The sequence below is a fragment of the Phaseolus vulgaris genome, chromosome 1, assembly GCF_000499845.2.
Source record: "Phaseolus vulgaris cultivar G19833 chromosome 1, P. vulgaris v2.0, whole genome shotgun sequence".
Lineage (NCBI taxonomy): Eukaryota > Viridiplantae > Streptophyta > Magnoliopsida > Fabales > Fabaceae > Phaseolus > Phaseolus vulgaris.
In genome coordinates, this window is record NC_023759.2 from 3616434 (window position 1) to 3635434 (window position 19001).

General features: G+C 32.7%; 1 pseudogene; it reads right to left on the bottom strand.

Moving 5' to 3' along the window:
* LOC137815348 (myosin-15-like) overlaps positions 1-14677 on the bottom strand; it is a 25166-nt pseudogene extending 10489 nt beyond the window's left edge.
* Positions 14678-19001: the final 4324 nt, after the last annotated feature.

The window sequence follows — 19001 nt, forward strand, 5'->3', positions numbered from 1 at the left end:
AAATGTGTGGGTTGGACATTTTGCAATTCTCCAGCAGTCTGAAATTGTCCTCAGTTTCCATTCCAAAATTTCATGATCTCATTCATATAGGTGGATTATGCAGCAATAACGGCTGCAATAGAGATTAGAGTGGCACAACAATGAAGATTGTGTTTTAGGGTTGATAGAAACAGTCAGAGACTCCAAAAGGTCAGGAGCTATGATACACCATCTCAAAATTAGAAAGAATAATATACTTATTTATTACAATAATGTGGTCATTGGACCAATAAATACATGACCATGTTGATTATTTTAGGAAATATAGAGAACTTATTTTAAGGAAAAATTCCAGTATTATGGAATGATTTAAATACATAATTCTAGAACTAATGGCATGATAATATTGTATAAAGAATAAATTATAGCAAGGATAAAATTAAAATCTTCATAAAATACATAATGAGGAACGCAGTTTGACTACTAGTTCTAAGAAACAAAATGCATATAACTTGCATTCCATGTTATTCTAACAACAACTTTGAATGAGTTGACTTAAAAAAAAGCCAACCAATGAAAGCCAAATGTTTGGAAACAACAAATAATTAAGGATTGACTTCTTACTGATTTAGTGAATATGGAATTAGACAATTCAATTAACCCATCCTATATTAATCAAGCCAATTCAGAACTACTTTATAACCATATGAAATTTACTCAACTACAATGCCATTCGAGAGATGACCGTGGATAGTAAACATGTGCTGTGCACTAGCATAGCATCTAAACTAGAGGATTTAAGGCAGATTATGCAACCTTACCCCTACACAACTGAATAGACTTTTCCATGATTTGAACCCATGTCAAACAATCAACAGCAGAAATAAGTGCAAAAGTAAAGGCAACATGTTAACAAGATAGTATACAGTAATAACTGCATAAGGAAAAATAACCCCTGCAGCATGCCTGAAGAGAAACGCAGCAGATCTTAAATTGTGAAATACTGAGTTAATAAATGTCCTCATCGCTGAATACACTTTGCAGCATTGTCTAAAACTCAGCACGTCTTGAGTCCAAAATACCAATTTGGCCAGCCTGGAAATACTTTGTCCTACTAACTGAACAACAGCAAAATAAAAACCTAGAAACACTTACATCCTGCTTTGTTGGGAGCAATATCGCAAACACATTCTAGGGAAGCATACCTAAATCTCAAGCTTAACTTTGCAAAATTTTCTCAGTTGCAGCTTTATCATCATAACTATAACCAGAATACAGTTTTATTAAATATGAAGCCCAAAATTGTTGCACATGCATCAAATGAATGTCAATTAGAAAATAATAATTGATGCCAGGAAAGGATAAAACCTTTCATTGACCACACTTTTCCACAATCCTTACCAATGTGACAATATAATCTCCAAATAAACAGCAGATGTAAATCAAAGTTTTACCATTTCTTCTCCTTCTCCAAGTTTCAGTTCAAATTTACAATTGCCAACAATATTATACATATCCTAACTATATTTAAATCAGAACAGATTGGCAATTCTTTGAGATAACCCAGTAGTTCGGTAGAATTGTTAAAATTGACCAATAACCAGTAAACTAGTCAAATTAGGACCAAATTGAGAACCACAAGCAGTTTTACATGATGGATCCAAGGCTCCCATTCCTCCTCAAAATTGATAAAGGGCTGTGTAGTTGTGTAGGGATGAATCTCAAGTCAAAAGTCTATTACCCAGAAAATAATCACTACTGCTTTAAATCCTTGAGAATGCCACATAGCTGCTGGCCCTGAAAATGCTGTAGTGCGATAACCACTACTCTGATAATTTATGTAGTTGTGTGAAGAAAGGAAAGAAGATAGAATATTCATTGTCAGAGTCAAGAAAGCAAGCCTTTCTAGAATCATATCAGAACGCAGCACTCTGTAGAAATAAGAACCACCAAAGACTACAAGCACTCACTGAGATACCAGATGCAGTCGTGGAGAAAACAGAAAGTCACAGAGAAGACACTGGAGGCAGATGCAACGATTGAGAAGAGGAGGAGCAAACAAGGAGACTAGGAAGGCTGGGTTGACACATTATAAGCAATATTCATACGAGGATAGATGAAAACTTGATAATATTTGCCTTCTTTAGTTATTTAATTATTATCTTATCACTTAAGAACTAATATTTTGTTGGTGAATGCATGAACTCTTTGAACTAATATTTTTGTGAATTGTATAACTTATTTATTTAATATTGTGGAATGATATCATGAATGTTATCTTTTTGTTGAATTTTATGTGAAATAGACTCTTCCCAGTCAGGTTATGGTCAAGTTACAAACCTCCCACGAGTCTACATAGACTCTCAAGTCTGATAACCTTGCTAACAATCTCATTTACACTAATGATACAAGTACTGCTACTACAAGCCCACAAAATAAACTTCTTGACTTGTAGCTTTACTCGACTTGAAAATCATGGAATACAGTTATGGAGTCATTTAATACTTACGATTAATGTGAAAATTAATTTAATGAACTCACCTTCCACCATAAATCAGGGCTATCAACCCAAAACGATCCACAAACTCTGAGTAAGTTCTTCGAGTGGATAACCAGCCAGACTTATCCGAACAGCCAAGAACCTAATAAAATAGAGATATGCCAAAAATGACATTCTAATGGATACTAAATCGGAAATAAGCAAGTGAATCAAAGTCATCTATTTCAAAAAATTTAATCAACCCCACAATTCTTTTACACATGCAGTTGGAAGTAAAAAATGACAAACTTTTTATAAGTTATACCTTACCATCAATAACAACAAAAAACCCAATTATAAGTTATACACTAAGTGTATTGTTGTATGAAATGGCCCAAAAAAACAATTTTTCATAACATTGATTAGATAACACCCAAGATAACATTTTACAAATAGACATTGGCAATCTGTATCTGTTTCAACAGCTTGAATAAAGGAACGTCTAAAATACTAACCCACAGCGTAACTGGGTATGACACTTGCATTTCAAATATTGCGGTCGATTCAAAGAATTTGTTTCACACATCGTAGTAGTGAGGCTCTGTTGAGTTAGGGTCTCCATCATGCTTGAAGTTGTTGCTAACACAAACAAGAAACCCAGGTCCCCAAAAAAGATCAGATACATGAAATGATTTTCAAATATATAAATTTAGTCTCCAAACATGTTGTCATATATGCTCTCCTAGCTCAAAGAACATATTAGAAGATGAAAATCTACACACCTTAAATCTGGCAGCTACTGAAGAAACTTGTATGATATCTTGAAGATTCTTCAGGTAGCAAAGGAAATAGACCAAAACAAAAGGCATTTGAAGAAGATAAGAGATGCAATGTTCTACTACAACATAATCACGATTTTTGTCTAAAAAGGTATCTGTATGATACGTGACTACATAAAAATAGTGGAAGATCTCCTTAAACATTGTAATATGTCACAACATGTGTCTGAATCAGGAGAAAGTCCAGTAACACGTACTCACCTTTCCAGCATAATGAGAAACAGTAAAATCTGTTTGTGAAAACTTTCCTTTCCCAACCTAGGATGAGATCGGAAATGCTGAAACAACTTGGTTGAGAATGTTTCAGGAGTTGATTTGGAAACATACTGCAATAAGAAGGAATTCAGGATGAAGTCTGAATTTACAATAAATGAATATACACCGATTCATATTGAAGAACTCAAACTGTACCAAGCTTCATCCAACAGAGCAATGATACCAATGGGTTTCTGCAAAAGAATGCAATAATGAATCCATAAGAAACTGAAAATAAAGGCATACATATTAATTGAAATCAAGACAATGCAATGTAATCATCAATAACATGTATGCATTAACATTGCACCACCACATGAAACTATATCACCTTATTTAAAATAATCATGATTATCTGTACCCTATATAAGGTAGTCTTTGAGAATTTATTTGTTAAAAAATGTTGAGACCCAAACATGAGACCTAGAGAGCATAGGATCAGACAAAATGGTTTTTTGACAAATTTCTGAATAGCTGAATAGCATCCATCCTAATATAGATCTTCTTACAATTTCCATCTCTAACCTCATGTACTTCATAATTTCTCATATACCATTATTTCTGACCTCTATGTATGAAAATGCAAAATAATGCTACACAGCAATGTCAATACATAGACTAAAGAATATTTGCACCTAAAAAGACAATAAAAATATTAAAAGAACAAAAAAATACAAACCTTTTCAATTAACTCTAAAACATCTTGGTTATCTACAAATTCAATGTAACTCCAGTTAATTTCTTCTTTGCCATACTCCTCCTGTTCCATCTTGAATACATGCTGGAAATAATGACAAGACAGTAAGCAAAAGGAGAAAAAAAAACAACAAAATTCAAATTAAGAAAATGAAATATTTGATAAGCTTAGTGAATGCAATTTAAAATACAATGATATATGGATACCTCATTAAAATGTTGCTGAAGCTTTTCATTTGCAAAATTGATGCAAAATTGCTCAAAACTGTTGGAGGTGAATTTTATTTAGATGAGCAAAACAATCATATAGAAAAGGTCAGTAAATCAACAAACAACTGCAGCAAGCAAATAAAAAACAAACAATGTGAATACAAAGAAAAACAATCTGTGCGTAATTCCTTTTGGTGTGGACAATCCATGCATGATACTAATGAAAGTCTGAGCAAAAAGCATTTTCCTGCTAGTGAAAGTACAAAACAGGTCTTGGATACATGAAAAACCTAAGAAAAGTGACTAGCATTCAGAAGAATGATCCAGAAAGTAACAAACACAGTGAACCTACTCAGTTCTACTCTCCATAATGTAGTTAGTTATTCTGTATATACACAATTGTAATACGTATTCAGAGTTGTTGGCTATTGCTAACAGCTATCTCGTGTAACATTTTCAGCAAAGGCAGTTAGCTATCTCTTGTGTTGTAAGTAGTTAGCTAAATATTTGTGCAAACTTCTCCTTTCAAATGCATACCATTCAGTTTGTTAAACAGTTCTCTGTTGTTTTGTTCATCTAACATAACATAGTATCTAGAGCCATTTTTTCGGCGCCACTTCCTCTTCCCAGATTTTGGGTTCTGTTTGCACTGTTCTCAATGGCTACGGTGTCGCACTCCTTTCCAACTTCCATTGCTGAGAAGCTGGATGATTCAAACTATCTCCTTTGGAGGCAATATGGTGGACCTGGTCATTAAAGCACATAAGATACAGCAATTTGTGCTTAATCCCGTCGTTCAACAGCATTTTCTCCCAAAAGAGGATCGCATAATTGATTGTCTTAATCCTGAATATAATGCATGGGAAGTTCATGATCAACTGTTACTTGTTTGGCTTCAATCTACTCTTTCTAAATCGGTTCTCTATCGTGTTCTCTGATAGACTCACTCCTATGAAGTTTGGGAGAAATTTCACGACTATATTAGTCTTCAAACTGAGTCATTTCTCTCCTGTTCTGTTTGTCTAACACTCCACAATCCATGTATACACACAAAAGGGGAAAAGAACTCCTATAAATGACAAACAATCGGAAGACAAAATACCTGTTATCCTTAAAGCACTCAAAACCATAAATATCCAAAACTCCAATCTGTATCTTGGAATTGATGTCTTGCCCAACAGACATATTGATCTTATCAACAAGCCTGTTAAAACACCATAAAAAAAGAATGTCATCGGAAACAATGCATTAAAAAACTACATCCCAATTTTGCATTCACCACATGTATACCAATCAAATAAACGGGCATAAACAGTTTTCGCCAAAGCATCACGGCCAGCAACAGCAGCATTGCAATCAAGGACCTTGATGATACTTCCTTCACGAGTTTGTATTGAACGAGTACACAATGTTGCCAGCAGTAGGTCTACATCACACCTATTAAAAGAAAAACAGAAATATATAGAGAAATGAAAACTTTGTATTTTTTATCAAAAGATGGAAGTGTTAAAGTATCACTGTTATTTGGCATCTCAACTATGTTGGCACTCCAACTTTTTTTTTTTTTTAACCCTAAACCCCAAGTGATTACAGATAGTTTGTAAAAGTGATGAGCTCTTGTCTATACAACGACTATTTACAGACTACAGAAGCTCATCTAACTGACAGAATCAGACATAACACCCAGACAGTGAGAGCTGTAACTAACTGACCAACAGAAATCAACTGATAATGACAACTGTAACAAACTAATAATAGAATACAACGGGTAAGTTGTTATTCGCTCACAACACCAAGCAAAGTGAAAAAAATTAAGCCATTCAGTTAACAAATGAAAAAAATATATATAATATTGAACCAGTTTATTTATGTAAGAAGTAAATAAGAACTGTTTATTTAAGTATGCAGAAAACTGCTTTTTTAAAAGATTAGACAAACACACAAAACAAGCAGAAATCTGTTTTTTATTAAATAATCACTTATTTAAAAAAAAAAACACAAACAAACCAGCCCATTATTTGGCATGACAGCGGACAGTGAAAGCTATCAGCTAACTGACTTACAGAAATCAACTGGTAATGACAGCTCTAACGAATTAACAGAATACAACAGATAAAGGAGTTACTCACTCTCAGCCATAACACCTAGCAAATTAAAAAAAATTAAGCTATTCAGTTAGAAATGGAAAAAAAATTCTATAAATTATGACCATAATACATCTTAAAAGAGAAACAACAATCATCCAATTCATTTGGTATTCCTGTCGATACTACACAGATCAATAGCATAGACTGTTGATAGATAAACTCTACTTTTTCCTATACAAAATTTTTCCATTAACTTTTTGTCCTACCGTACTTCAGTTGCATAAATTGCCTATATACTTGACACGGTCATACTACCAGAAATTAATAAATCAGCATCATAAAATGTTTGCATATTTAAAACTTGTGCATTTGAGTTTTGAGCGCAAATGCTTGAATCAAATAAATTCAACCTAGTTATGACTCATTTAATGACAACAAGATTAAAATTAACAAAATATAAACCACCTACATGAAAAGATCAGCAGCCATCTGTAAATGAAATCTTGATTTGTCATTTTTTACTGCCGATGAGTCATGCTCTTTTCCAGGAGAAAATTCAATGTTGCCCACATGTAAAATTGCAGCTAACACACGAAATATGGATTCCTGATAATAGGAAGAAGGGATGATTATTAGAAAAGGGCTAGTCATCAATAAAACTGTCCATTGAACCACAAAAGCATGCAATGAAGCAAGAAATGCACTGAAGGAAACAATATTACACCTGATCTGCGTGACTAATGCCAACAATATCCATTGCCCTCCTTGTCTTCAGGTATTCTTCTGAGTTGCGTACACCATCTAATTCATAGACTTTACTTTGATTTAGATAGTGGAAGTGACTCGGATGTCCTAACTTGTACTTCTCTGCATCCTAAAATGAGGCATCCCAATTACAAACTATAACACTTAATGGTCTGAACATGATATTATCAAAATCATAGCCTGCACATGCACAATGCAAACTATCGCACATGCTTCATTACTAAACCCACTCCAACCCAACAGCAAAATATAATAGGCCTCAAAGAAATTAAATACCCTTTCAAATGAACACAACTGATAAAAGCAGTGATAATTTCTCTCGGGATCCGTTATCTGCACAACTCGTGATCTTTCCAGTAAGTAAGTTCTAATTGCAGCACCAGATATTCTACCATTTGAATCAAACTGAATTTCAACAAACTTCCCAAAACGACTGCAACCAAATAACATAGAGATAATGAGAGGCTATGAGCAATAATATATATGGAAGAGTACATTACAAATTCCACTCCTTGACTATAAATATGTTTAGCACAAAAACATAAAATCATGTCAAAACAACCCAAAATGATAGTCCACTAAATACGTTTGTATTCAAAAGTCTATTTCATTGTTATGAAGCTCAACCACTCCTTTTAGCATTCCCATATCAAATCCTCTCCAACAGTTGTATAACATGTGCAAAACAATTTTAAAATTTTTTATTAACTTGGATATTTAACCTGACACTTCCAGATGGCTGAGACACTTAGCCAACATCTCAAAATGAATGGACATTTCAAACACTAGTATTATAAATATAAATAAATATATTCATATTTCTTTAAGAATTAAGAAAAAGCAAATTAAAAATAATATAAAACGTTAAAAAATGGAGTCCCTCGATTTTTTTTAACGTCAGACTCAATATGATAGAAAAAACTACAATACTAAGAAAACTATTTCAAGATAGGTGAACATAACTTTATTCAAAGTATATAATTCATATTTTTTGGGGTTCTTTTCTTCACAAAAAACATACAAAGTGCTTATATTGTAAGTTGGGGAGATCCCATCAGTAATTGGTGCTGGCATAAGGACGAGGACACCAACACTGATAAATATATACAGGATTCAGAAGCAGTGTTATCAATGGCATGCTATGGCAGTGAGACAAAAATCATCCATTCACGTATGGAGGATGGCATGTCAGCCTATGGCATACAAACTAAAAATTAGATTCACCCACACAAAAAAACAGAAATGAATAAAAAACTAAAAATACTAACCAAATATGGATTAATCCAAAGAAAACACATCATGTCTCATAAGAAAAATGTCATAAACTACTAAACACTCAATTTCATAAAGTTCACGAGTTCAAAAGAATTAAAAACCCGAATGAAAAGCAGCAAATCAATCAAAAATAGGAATAAACAGAATAAAAAATAATTTAAAAAATTAGAAGAAAATAGAACTGAAAAAAGTTGGAAATCTAAATATTAAATACAAATAGAAAAATTAAAATTCATCATAAATATTAGAAAGCTATAAATTTTAAAAAAAATAATTACAAAAACAGAATTGATAATGATAATTAAAGAAAACAAAAAATAATAATAGAGCAGAAAAATAACTAACAAAATTAAAGAAAACCAAAAGTAATAATTAAGAAGTAAAAAAATAACTTTAGAAAACCAAATAGGAAACAAAAAAACAAAAAAGGCAGACAATTTTGTTGAACAGATAAAGTAGGACAGAGGTTCTAGAAGGTTGGAAATCACCAGAGTGTGGGAGGTTGGATATCATGACTCATGAAGGAGTAGTGTAGCGTGACTTTCTGCTTGTTTTAGGGTTTTAAACTCTTTCCCGGGCCACATGGCCTAATTCCTTCGGTCTAGTTTTTTGCCATTTGTTGAAAACCATGACCCGCATTCCTCATGTTACCAACATAGCCACCATTAAATAATACTGCAGAGAGGAGGATCTTCTTCAATATAATAATGAGGCAGCTCTGGTGAATGATACTGAATAGGAATAGGATGGAGGGGTAAAGACTTGGACACACTCAAAAGATAATGAATCGTAGACAAAGAAACATCACCAAAACATTAGATAATGATGAAGAGTCAACAGCATTTATGACCCCTTTGATATATAGTATAAACTAGGAAAACTCATTCATGAGTGCAGGCTGAAAGTAAGCAAAGCCAAGGACTAGATTATGGATAAACATAGACCCAAAGATATGAAGGGGTAAAAAAGAAAACATTGACTGAACAAGATTGAATGCAGTATTTGGTTGACAAGAACATGAGGGAGCGAACCCACTTGATAAGATAACATGACATGAGTACTATTAGGAACTGGAATTTAAGTTCCACTTAACCTTACAAAATCAGCTTATAAGGTAAGATTTGTTCCAATTTATATAATATAATTTGACATTATCCTATGAACCCCCACATATCGAGATCTAACAGTGGTCTGATAGGTGACAGGATACGCCTAAGAAACATCGTTAGGATAGGTTTTGATGTCATATTAAGAAATTGAATTTAAGCCTATTAAGAAGTGGATTTAAGTCTAACTCAACTTTATAAAAACAGCTCATAAGGAGAAGTTTGCACTCACTTATATACTATGAAATGTCTTTATCTCTAGTCGATGTAGAATCTCCAAAAAAGCCTAACTATCCTCAAAAAATCGGCTTTTAACGTAAGGTTTGCTCCAATTTATATATTGTACATTGGCCTTCTCTTTAGTCGATGTGGAATTCCCTATGCACCTCTCATGCCGAGAACTAGACATCTCTAGCATAGGACTAGATATTTGTGAACCCAATAGTGGGTGACACTAGTAAGTGAGTGTAAGCATAATTCAACCTCACAAAATTAGTTTATAAGATAATGTTTGTTACAATTTATATATTAATTTGATCTTATCTCTAGTCAATATGGGATCTTCAACGCACTCCCATCACATGAGAAATAGACATCTCAAGCATAGGACTATATATTTGTGGGTAGTTTGATGGCAACCCAATAGAGGTGGGTGACACGATATGCCCAACAAAACGCACTAAGATAGGTTTTGATACCATCTCAACTCTAGAAAGAATAATATATTTCTATGGTATTTCAATAATGTGGTCATTGAACCCATAAATACATGAGTGTCTTGGTTATTTTAGGAAATATATAGAGCTAATTCTAAGGAAACAAATCCCTATAATTATGGGATTGTTTTTAAATGCATAACCCTAGTATTAATAGCAAGATACACCTATAATAAAGAATAAAATTACAACAAGGATAAAATAAAAAACTTCCTAAAATACATAATGAGTAGCATGGTTTTGACAAGTTCAAACCCCAGAACTAAAGACAAAAACTACCATGAAGTATGAGAGTTGAGTGATTTCAACAAATGTTGTCAAAAGAACTGTTATGGTGACGTCATACCAGTATGGCATGGATGTTTTGCCTTTCATTGCCATATGCTATTTGAAGCTTTTTGGCATTGTTTATCACAATGCCTACCATGCCCACTGCATTTTACCGCACCCATTGCAGAAATTCACAGGGTTTTATGTTTTGTTTTAAATAATTCGATTTAGGGTTATATCTTGACCCATTTCAAAAAAATTATTTAGAACTCCCTTTATAAGAATATTCAAAGTTTCCTATCTGTCATAACTCTAGTAAACCTTGAAAAAGAGAAGAAACCTAGAATTTATACTTTCCTCTCACCAGCAAACCACTGAAGCTGCTGCCAAGCAACTTCAACGAGACTTCTCCAGCCACCACCCACACCAGAAATCTTAACCATCTCTTGTTTAATTATTTCTTTATTTTCCTTGCTAGTCTTTGTTCATGATTTCTTAAGATTTCTTCTTCTCCATCTCTTGTTCTCCTTTTTTTTCTCTATATTAATCCTCTATGTTGCTATACTTGTTATTCATCTGTTGAATATTTACATGAGCTCTTTTTTAAAAACTTCAAAATTATCGTTCTCTTTTTAAAAAAAAAACTATTCTTATAGTTATATCTTTTTGTAGGTCTTTTTCTGAACTGTTAAGTTTATCACTTTATATGATGAGATTATGAAACTTCAATGAATGTTATGACATTGTTCATTGGAGATTTGTGATATTTTCTTCAATTTTAGTTTATGATAGTTGTTGCTATATATTTACGTTATTTTTAATTTATTTTTTTATGTTTTTGAATATATACCTTTTTGTCCACTATGGCTTCTGCCATAGGCCTCCACGACATATGTATATGATGAATTTTTTACACAATTTTTGACTCATCACCAAAGGCCATTATCTTCTATTCAACCTCAATTACAATAAGGTGTGTCTTTTTATGAGTTTTAACATAACGCATCCATCCAATTGATAAGATAACATGTGTCTTTTCATTTGCATTGGTTCCAATACCACAAAATAAAAATATTGTGTTTCTTTACATTAAATTGTACAAGACTACCAGTTGTTAGAAATCTTACATCGACTAGAAATAAGATTAAATTATAATATATATACAAGTGGGATACAATTTTCACCTTACAAGTTAGTTTTGTGAAGTTGAGATAGACATTGGAGTTGTGGTCACCGCTATTGGGCTCCTACCATCCATAATCATTAATCCCACGCTCGAGATGTTCATTTCTCGACGTGAGAGGATGTGTTGGACATCCAGCATCGACCAAGAATAAAGTTAAAAGTATAATATATAACTGAAGTGCAATCCTCACCTTACAAACAGGTTTTGTGAGATTAATTAGGAATAAACTCACTTATTAAGACAAGTTATTGGTCCCCATTATATAATACACCCAATACACCAGTGCATGTTGGATTTAACTTGATTTAGAGAAATAATCACTTTTCATAAAGGAGTTCTGAAAACAACAATTATTTCCAGGAAAATAATTTTCCCCAAACAAACACTCAAATGAATAAAACCTAATGAAATCCCATTAAAAAACAAATCTGCCAATCAACCTAAGAGCTACATAAAGAAGAAAAAAATACAAACAAAGAATCCCTCTCAAAACACTCCCCACTTGATGGGATACTAATTAAAAAATGTCACATATTGAACATGTTTTCTTCAACAATTTGTTTCCATAAAATTTCACCCTAGCTAAGGATGCTATAGGGATATACTATTCGTGAGCCAAATCCTAAAATTCCACACACTAAACCAGTCTTATTTGTTAAACAAACTAGAATATTGCCTAGGATTAAAAGAAGATAAAATGCAAGTAGAGTAGAAAAAAATTATAAACACAAAAGAGAGAACCAAATTCACCTTGAATTGTCATTCCTAACAGTCCTTGCATTACCAAATGCCTCTAAAAGTGGATTGGACTGAATCATGTAATAGAGAAATTAGCATCCCACATTGATTTTAAATAGCAAATGAAACTTAGAAATAAATTATCTCTGAATTCATGATTGATTGAGTTCAATAATTGTTTACTTCAAGAACTTGTTGTTCAACTGTTCTATCATCACCAGCAGCACGTCCACCAACAAAGGTAAGATACTGCATGATCAATTTTGTTGTCTCAGTTTTTCCAGCACCACTTTCGCCGCTGACCAAGATAGACTGACTTTTACCTTCATTCATCATTGCTCTAAATCATGACCAACAAAATCTCACAAATTTACAACATAAAATGGCAAGTAGCAAATAGTGTAAAAATTGAAAATATAACACACTAAATGTGCACTCACCTGTAAGATGCATCAGCGACAGCAAAAACATGTGGACTAAGCTCACCCAGTGGAATTCCCTTATATTCGTCCATCATATGAGAATCATACAAATGTGGAAGCTTTGTGAACGGATTAACGGCTATTAAAATGCTCCCTGTATATGTCTAGCAAAGAAAAGAGTGACAGGAAAAAAAAGCATAAAATGACAGTTCACACAAACAAATCAAAATGGTTCAGTTAATATTAGCAACTGCGAATGCATTAAAATCAAAAAAGTTCAGTCACTGAAATCCCAAAAAGGACAACTGAAGTTTCAAAACCTGCGGTTTATTTAAATTAGTTAATAGATTTGAATTTGATTATTCTAGTACGTGATCAATAAACAAAAGCAATAATTTAATATAAAAAAATACCAAAAAAGTATATACTATGGGTATGTTTATATATACTTCTTATTCTTTGGCAATAAGAATATTTTTAATACAATTCTACACTACTCAGTAATCAGTTTCTCGACCAGAATTTCTAATAAATTTTGAAAATTGTTCCCAAAACAAGTATATTAAAAACAAAAAAGTTTGGAGATGTTTTATCGTTCCATTCTTCTTCTGTTTTGCAGTCCTAGTTCAAGGGTGTGAATCATCTGGGGCGGATTTGGTGAGGGTGACACCTAATCCAGAGGTGGGTTGTGCTGTGCTTGGATTTGCAAATATTTAGTCACAAATTCACAGTGTTGTTTTGTTTAAATTATAGTAGAATTGAACCGTTGAATACGATTGAGATATATATTTAATTAACCTCAGTTACGTGTTTTACATTCAAACACACGTCAAGTTGCCTGGAATTGATTTTACTTGTTATCCAAACAAGCAAGTAACCATACTCGAAAAATTAAAAGCTGCTAAAATCTAAAACAATACTTCCGTATGAGTACATTTTCCAACAATAAAAATATCTATCAGTCAAAGCCTAAACCTCTAGTCAACGGGAATTCAGCATCTACCAACTATCCAAAATCAAACACTCACATAGATATCATTGAGCTCGTATCTTCTTCGAAGATTGAACAACACTCCCGGCTCGTTCAAGTACGCCAACCGCGTCATGTCTTCGAATCCACCATGCTCCTCTTCATCAGCGTCCCGCGGGAACAGTTTCTCCTTAGAAGCAAACAACTGCACAAAAAACCTCCTCAAATTACCAAAATCACCACCGAATACAAATTCGCAACATCGTGTGAACTCGCTCACCTTCTTGCCGGAATCAGTTAGCAGCAGAATCTTGTTACCGTCGGAATCGAGCACTTCAGCTGGCAGCCAAGCAGAATCCCGGTCCTCGACCCAAACCTTGGAGCCGTGGAGCAGATTCATGGCGGCGGTCACCGCGAATTGCGAAAGGAAGAGCAAATTCAAAACCCTAGAAGCAGAGAGACATGCAAAGAAGAAGATAGGGCGAGAGAGACGCAAGAGGTAAAAATGTCGAGTTCCCGCTCGAAGAAGAGTGGAGGCTATTGAAGTCAAAAATCAAAAATGGCAAAACGGCAGATTTGTATTTATATAGCGGTAGGTACGACACGTCATCCAGTGTGCATTGGCGTGAGAGAGTTCGTTTTAGACTTTTCACTCACCTTGCCTGTCTCTAACATTACAGTTCAAAATTTGTTGCAGTCGCATTCCAAGCCGAGATTTCAAAAAGGGAAAAACTTAACACAAATGGTAATAATAATTAATTACAGTTTAAATTTCATACATGTGTTACTAAACGTTTTCGAAAACATTATGTACAATATTTTTACGTCTAATATTTTGTAAAATTGGTAAAAAAAAAAAATTAAAACATTAATTATAACACTAAAAAAACATTTTTAAAATGAGAAAGCATAGCATTAAAACTTTTAAAATATAATATACTAAAATATATAAAAACATCGAAATTATAAGTACATTTAACCGTATTTAAAATATGTAATTTTAAAATAACGACTTATTTAAAAAGTGAATAGGACTTAATTATTAAAAGATATAGCATTGCTTGTTTTTCAAATATGCAATTACACAAGCTTAAAATTAGTATTTTTGAAATAAATAGCTTTTAAAAAATATTTATTTAAATAACACTTAAAATATATATTTATTTATATTTTTAAAATAGACAAATTAGATAAACATATAAAATAATAATATTCTCATTGTATACAATAAACTTATGAATTTGAGAGTTTATCTTTTCTAATTTGGTTTTTTATAAATTAAAGTAAATTCATGAAGTTTTATATAAATGACTACATTTTTTTTTCATTTTACAGGAGAAAATAAATAGTTAAAGATTTTCACCAATTAATATATATATATATATATATATATATTATAAGATGTAATCCTTATTTTATAACCATATTTTATGAGGTTGAGTAAAGAATAAATTGATTTACTAAAATATTATTAAAGTTATTTAGAGTTTATCATACTCAAGTTTTTTTAACTATATTTTTTTATCACCTATAAATATATTTTTTTATCGGCAAATAATGAAATTAAATTAAGAGGGATATAAAAGGGGTATCCCAACCCTTTTACATAAACCAAACCACATTAGGAATCTCCAAGAATAAAGAAATGAACAAACACCCCAGAAGCAATAGATAGATAATGTTTGCTGCATAAGTTAGACATCTTATTCCAACTAGCACCGTGCTCGTATTGGAATGTTATAAGCATTGCAAACTGCAACTACAAAACCATCAAAAAACACCAAAATATTGGTTATCTCCACCGCCTCATTGACATTCCTTCTACCCAGCTTGCAATGGCACAATTGTAGCACTTGTCACAAAATCAATCACTTCAATGCAGCATCTTCCATTTGCTCCTTTTAAGCTCACTTTTATCAGAAACCAACTTCCTACTTGTCAGGGTCCATCTCGCACTTAGAATGGTTGGAGTTTACACCTTCGACTTACATCCCCCAACATGTCTAAATCACCACAACCTCTACTGCAAGCATCCACATGTGAGGCCACTAGTTGATCAGCAAACACACTTAGGGATTTCCACAACAACCAAAACACCACATAAAAAACACAGTTTTTGTTTCCTTCATAAAGAACCCTGAACCAGCATACACCCTGCCTCTATTGGTTTGTTATAAGACACATCAAAACAGAATCCTCCATCATGTCCTTAACATTCATTTTGACTCCCTTGCATACAGGCACATATGTCCTTTCCATCTTGCACCGGCTGCAGGCCGTGACAAACCCACCAACACCTCCAACCAACTATAAATCCAGTAAAGGTCGTAGTCTTAAAACTCTTGACATCTGGGAGTCCTAATTATAAATTCTAATGCAAAGCATTGGATTAAGAATCCAATCTACGAAAGAATAAGTAAAGGAATGCACCTTGTGCTTCATCCAAAGCCAAGATTTGAGTTGAGCCTTCTGAAACACCTCCTCTGCATCTACTAGCCCTTTTTTTGAATACAATCAGGTTCCTTTGGTCCCAGATACACCTAATAACAGATGCCCAAACACCTTTCCATACCAGGTTTTGCTTCTTGCTAGCATTGCTCAGATAAAAACTCATAAAGTGCAGATTTAAATCATTATGTTGAACAGAAGAGATACCTATCCATTTGAAGCACAAGGACCAATACCCATTGTGCATATTTACACTCCAAGAATATATGTTGACAAGACTCCTCCTTAAGCTGACATATTGCACATAGCGTAGATTCCATCATCACCCCTCTCCTACTCAAACTCACCTTGTTGAGATTCTATCCAGCAGCACTCTCCAAGCTGTCACGATCACATTTGGGAATGCCTTAGTCTTCCAAAGGAGATCACCTATAAATATATGATCACATGTTTGAGATGTTTATTAATTGGTGTGAGGGGCATCGAAGATTTCATGTCGACTAGGAATAAGGTCAAATTATAATATATATATATATATATATATAAGTGTGGTGCAATTATTAGCTTCTAAACTGGTTTTATGAGATTAAGTTTAACATAAACTCACTTACTAAGATAAATACTACCATGTTTTGCAAATATTACTCTCTTGGTTTTATTGTTACTTAAATTTATGTTTTGTAAATTTAAATTTATTTATATTCCAATGCTATTAACTAACATCTTTGCAAGAAATTTGTGTTTATGTATAATGAGTTTGAAATTAGCATGATTAGAAAACTTAAATTCCTCCTGGATTTATAGATAAACCAAATAGATGGTGTCATATACACACAACAAATGAAGTATGCCAATGATCTTTTATAGAATATATATATAGGGTTAAATGACGCTAAGAAGATGAAGACATCAATGCATCCAACCTCAACTCTTAGTATATAAAGTGAATCAAGTAAAGTTGATAACACTATTTACCATTAAATGATTGGTTATATGCTTTGTTTAATCGTGCCTACGCTAAACATCATATTCAATGTGTGTTTATATGCTTGTTTTCAATTTGACCCAACGAAAGTACATCTTACTATGGTTAAATGCTTATTTGAAATGTACTACTGATTATGCTGTATGTTTTAAATTTAAAGGACAATAAACCTATAAATTGAAAAGATAATGTGATGTAAAATATTATGGAGATAAAGTAGAAGGAAAAAAAATATAATATTCCCTATACTTTTCTATATTTGAAGTTGGAAGTCGTCATAAGTTTCTAATTTAATCTTTTGTTTAGTGAATAAAATTATTTTGATATTTAAATTCAAATATATTCATTTACTTTGCTAGAGGACAAGCAAGATTCTAAGTTGGGAAGAGTGATAAGTGTCTAATTTCAGTAATTTTTCATATTAAAATATAGACACTTATGAATATTAATTGCTAAAATATATATTAAACAATCCCTAATTTATGAATTTATACCTTTTTACATTTTTTATGATCTTTATTTGAATAATAGCATTTTATTATCAAATTTGGTGTTAATTTTAGGTTTATAGGGAAGAATGATATAAGCTAAAAGGAGAAAGCTGGAAGGCTCAAAATGCACAAAAAGAGAAAAAAAAGTCAAACTTAGCAGCAGAGTATGTCGCTCAAGCGACCTCATTCTTGTAATATTTTGAAAACCAAATAGGTAGAAATTCATTACTCAATTCAAGTTTTTAAATATTACAAGAAGAGCTCTCTAATTATGATGTCAAAGTGACCCTTGGAACTCTAAAAAACTCTCCATTCATGGAGTGACATGTGACACCTCTAAAACTCTCCATTAATGGTTTGCCATGTGGCAATCCAAGACTTCAAAAACTCTCAATCCACGAGAGGACATGTGGCACAAGGGAGAAGGGTGGATAAGCATTTGGGTGTCAAGCCTTCATGAAGGAGACAATCACACTTTAGAAAAAAGGAAGGGAAAGGTGCCATGTAGCACCTAGGTGGATGCCAAGTGTGCTCCCTTTTAAGCCTTTTAATCCTATATTTTAGCTCAAATACAAGACCCAATAATCTTATACAAAAATTTAAAGACTCAAATTAATTTTCTAATTATAGTATACATTTTACAAGACTTTAGAGGAAGAATCTTCTAGAAAAGAGTTTTTTTTATCAATACTTATTCTCTCTCCTAAGCCTGAATATTTAGGTGGCTGAGATGATCCTCCATCAATAATATTTTTAACATCTCTTATAATGCTAGAAGTGTAGGAAGAAATGGAGATTTGGAAAGTAATAAACCTACAATAGGGACTTGAGACAATTATTTTCTTAGTATTATTTTATGTGAAATGACAAAAATGCCCTTAAACAAAAGGAGTTACGAATTACAAAAATACATTATGGAACTCTTTTAATGGAATAATTTTGAATTTTTGAACACTTTTTTTAGATTTTAGACTGAGTTTTCCATATTTTCTTTTCTTAAACGTATTTTTTACATTTCAAGAATGCTTTTTCAGAATGAGATTTTAATTTTCAAATTTTGTTCCCAAAACACAATAATCTATTA